Source organism: Nicotiana tomentosiformis, chromosome 2, assembly GCF_000390325.3.
Source record: "Nicotiana tomentosiformis chromosome 2, ASM39032v3, whole genome shotgun sequence".
NCBI lineage: Eukaryota > Viridiplantae > Streptophyta > Magnoliopsida > Solanales > Solanaceae > Nicotiana > Nicotiana tomentosiformis.
Genome location: NC_090813.1, coordinates 69,102,147 through 69,106,805, shown reverse-complemented (window position 1 = coordinate 69,106,805; position 4,659 = coordinate 69,102,147). Strand labels below are relative to the sequence as shown.

General features: G+C 35.1%; 1 long non-coding RNA gene across 1 annotated transcript; it reads left to right on the top strand.

Annotated features, from left to right (window-relative positions):
• The first annotated feature begins 383 nt into the window (after positions 1-383).
• On the top strand, positions 384-2,944 carry LOC138906530 (uncharacterized). The gene is made up of 2 exons (XR_011413955.1): positions 384-1,814; positions 2,769-2,944. It is a non-coding gene; the product is annotated as an uncharacterized lncRNA (long non-coding RNA).
• The last annotated feature ends 1,715 nt before the right edge of the window (positions 2,945-4,659 follow it).

The following is a 4,659-nucleotide window of genomic DNA, read 5'->3' as shown; positions in this document are numbered from 1 at the left end:
TTTTTACCCCTTTAATCATTCGGCATCCCGAGTCAACTGATTTGACTAATTGAAATTCACAACCATAAGCAAGTCCACTAAATGAGGTAAAGTGCTTTGCAACGAAAGATAATCTACTTTTAGAACCTGACCCAAACGTAAAGGTATTCTAACCATCTCACTACACTATCTTCCACTAATTTTTACATTCTAGCATCTCAAGACTTTCCACCCCATCAAACCCCCCCTCCAAAATAAAAATGAAAACGAAAAAAGAGATCCAAGAAATCTTTTCCAGAAAATTAAAAAAGAATTCCCAAATTGACCTAAAGTCAGTAAAATCCAGGAATCAAAAAAGCTAAGCTGATAAAATGTGAAGAACAACCGGAATATGAATTCGGGTTCGGTTTCTGCCTTTCATCAAATCATCCTCAGGTAAGTGCTTGAACTCGAATCCCCCTTAAATCAGCATTTAGGTAATTTCTTGAAAGGCTTTAGTTAAATTAGGGCGATTATAGTTTCTACATACAAACTGCTTGATGGATTGCCTAAACGAGAAATAGAATCTCGCTTTTCCTTATATGAGAAGATGCAGAATACAAGACAAAAATCCAATATTTCGGTTCTTGCAGAAGAAATTATTGTGGATATTTTCTTAAGATTACCCGTTAAAACTCAGCGGCTATTAAAGTGCGTATGTAACCGCTGGCGCACTCTGGTTTCGACCCCCCGGTTCATCTCTGTGCACCTTAAGAGATTTAGTTCAGACCCTGGTAACCACTATATCCTTGTTCAGACTAGGGCAACAAATGGTTTGATCCCTATACGAAATCTAAGCTGATTCATAAAGCTTACTGAACCCTGTAGGTCTGATTATTCTGTTGTAGGTTCAATCAATGGCTTAGTCTGTCTAAGCACAAGTGTTCGTAAATTGATTTGCCTCTGGAACCTGTCGATAGATTAATTCAAGCTGCTCCCCTTGCACAATATTAAGCTGCAAAAGACGCACAAATGTTATGTGAGTGTTGGTTTTGGGTATGAACAGAATTCTGATGATTATAAGGTCATGAGGATTCTAAACTTCTATAAAGGAAGTCAATCAACTATAGTTGAGGTTTATTCGACCAAATTGAATCTTGGAGAGAGGTTAAGACTGATGTTCGCTTAAATGTGACTACCTGCATCTGTGATGCAATTGTTGAAGGGTTTACTTAGTGGGTTATTAGAAACAGGAATGAACCTCGTAAAACTGTTCTTACCTCGTTTGATTTGAGGAGCGAGGTGTTCAGCATTATTCCTGTACCAGAAGAGTTGGTTACTGAATCTCACAGTTCTATGTCCATGAACTATCATGGGTCACTTGCATTGCTTGCATACTCTTCTCACTATGAATTTAAGAAGTGTGTTGAGGTTTGGGTGATTGAAGGTGGTAGCTGTGGAGAGGGTCTATGGGGAAAAAAGTTCACATTTGCCATGGGTTTCGATTTTACTAGGCATTGAGGTCTGAACAATGGAGATATAGTAGTTGGAAATGCTCCAAATCAGCCGTTCTTGTTCAACCTGAGAACAAAACAAAGGAGGATAATGGGAATATGTTTTATTCATTCAGTTTCCTACTATACTGAGAGCCTTGTATCGATTAAGGGCTTCAAGCCTGCCCCCATCAATGAAAGGAGAAAAGGAAGGCTTCAATTCTATAGGAGAAAAGGCAAGATATAGCTAACAGGCACATTAGCTAAATGTAGCAATTCCAACATACTATATTGTGCTTTTTCTTGTATGTGTTTCATAAACATTCCTAGGATAGTTCTCTATCTAAATCATTGATAACTTAGGCAGGGGTGGATCTACTCTATCAATTGGGGTTCACGTGAACCCATGGTCTTCCTAGCAAATTAGTTTTTTCATGTACATAATTCACAGATATCGTCTAATATTATCTTTGGGAACCCATGCTCTATAAAGTTAAGTGAACGGAACCCATGCTCTATAAAGTTAAGTGGTTCACTGGCTAGTTGCTTGTTTCATATCCCAATGATAAGGGATTGAATCCCCTTGGTCTTTCTTGTCCTACTATTTACTTTTTGTTTTGTTTCTTTCTTTTATTTGTTTTCCAACTCAACTCACTACTCCCTTATTTTTCTCTTTCAACTTTTTCCTAATATCTATTATTCTCCATAATCCCAATTTATGCCAACCTCAATCCCAATTGCAATCTCTCTTTACTCTTTTTGCTTCTTAGTTTTTAATTGCTTTACCTCAAAAAATTTTGAATTGTTAGTATAGATTCTTAAGGAATATTTTAGTTGTGGTTTGCAAATTATTGACCGAATATCAAATTACACAATGACTTGCTTAAATATTTTTGTTTCAATCAAATTATTGAACTTTCGTCTATGGGTTTTTATTGCAACATATAGTTTATTTTTGTAAGTAATTCACACATAAAGAATTAGTCATATGTTAACATTTTTTGATATTTTTTACGCTTCTTTTTGCACTACAATTTGCACAAAATTTAATTTTTACAGTATTAAATTGTCATTAGTATTTTATTTTCCCTCTTTCTTCTGAATTTTGATGGTAAGAACTGATGGTTTAAGAAGTGTATAAGTTATCTCTTTGAATAATATTTAAATCTAATAATAAGTCATAAAATACAAAATACTCTCACATCAATTGATATTAGTGACCAAAAAAAAATTGACACTATTTACAAGCACCAACTTTATGTTAAAATCGATGGTGTACTCATGGTCTCAAAATCTTGGATCCGCCTTTGAACTTAGGGATTCAAATGTTTAATGACTGGCCTCTTTATGGTCTAAGATATGTTCTTGGAGTCGCTATCTGTAGTAAGAATTTATCAGTTTATGTGCATTTGTCACAGTTACTTGATGATATACAACGACATGGTGGGATCTCTAAATAATATAAATGCCTTTGAATACAACTTTTTCTCCAATATTATGGGAAGAAAAAAACTATTTGTTGTTAAACGGGAAAGGACCAAGTATACCCTTGAGGGTATTTTCCCCGTAACTATGATACTTGTTATGCGTTGGGGCGGCGCATATAGTTGGTGACGAGCGTATATGCGTACATTATGGTTATTCATGATCTGGGTAGACCTTAGGCTATTATGTGTCTTGTTTTGCTATCATGCCTTTGTATTACCGTATTTTCTCTACTTGTACGGCTACTTGGGCTATTATTCATGTTAGAAATCGGGGGAAGTGCACAGTTAGCCAGTAATAAGATATGTATTTACTTTTAAGCCACTGTTTAAAATGTCTATAGTCTTTAGCCACTTCTTTAATAAACTTTTACCCGCCCGGACGAAAATACCCTTCTGCTATAATTCACTGAAACCTACGCTCTCTGCTTATTTACGTGCTTTTTGGGATTGCAGAGAACTTCGCTCAAACTTTGCCTATGATCGTCCAAACTACGGAAGCTTTTCTCCCCCTTTCTCGCTAAAACGTTGTCTGTGATCGTCCAAACTACAAAAGCTTTTCTCCTCCTTTCTCCTCCTATTTCAAACTAGAGAATTCAACTTTCTCGTCCAAATTTCACCATAAAATTACAGTAAGTTCTAAAATTTCAGATATCTCTATATGCTTTTGTGTGTTTATGTGGATTTTTATTTGGTTGCTCGAGAATAAGATGCAAGGGATTTGATAATTTTTTTTTCTTTTCTGGATTGATAAAGTTTAGGATACAATGTCCTTAACTTTATGACTACTGGGTAAATATTAATGACATAATATCCTGTATTTGTCACTTGTATTGATAAAGTTTAGGACACGATGTCCTTAACTTTATGACTATTGTATAAATATTAAGGACATAATGTCCTATATTTGCAACTTGTATTGATAAAGTTTAGGACACGATGTCCTTAACTTCATGACTGCTGTGTAAATATTAAGGACAGAGTGTCCTGTATTTGCAACTTGTATTGATAAAGTTTAGGACACGATGTCCTTAACTTTATGACTACTGTGTAAATATTAACGATATAGTGTCCTGTATTTGCAACTTGTATTGATAAAGTTTAGGGCATCGTGTCCTTAACTTCATGACTGATGTGTAAATATTAAGGACAAAGTGTACTATATTTTCAACTTGTACTGATAAAGTTTAGGGCATCGTATCCTTAACTTAATGACTACTGTGTAAATATTAAGGACATAATGTCTTGAATTTCCCATTTTCTTGACTTGCAGGATGGATACAATATGTATTATAGTTGCTTTTAATGGTAGATGGACCACAGACAATATTTGACAAAAAGAAGAGTATAATTAATTATTTTCGAAGCCTTATTAGAGCGTGTTTTCACCATCTGTGATAGAGTAAGAGAAAGATACTTAGTACTATATTAATTGCACGATGAAAGATGAAGAAAGGTAGTTTCCTAACACCCTATAGCCTCTCGAAGATAAGTACAGACGTTTTCGTACCGATCCGCAAGATTCTATTAGGCCAGCTCATAACTTGTGAGACCTATGTGAATCCAGTGCTCTGATACCATGTTGTTACGACCCAATTTCACCAATAGGTTGTGATGGCGCCCAATACTACAGCTAGGCAAGCCAACTAGTAATTTAAATACATATTCAATTCTTTAGAATTAACCGAGCAATTAAACTCTTCTTACTTGTAAGAATTAAAAAC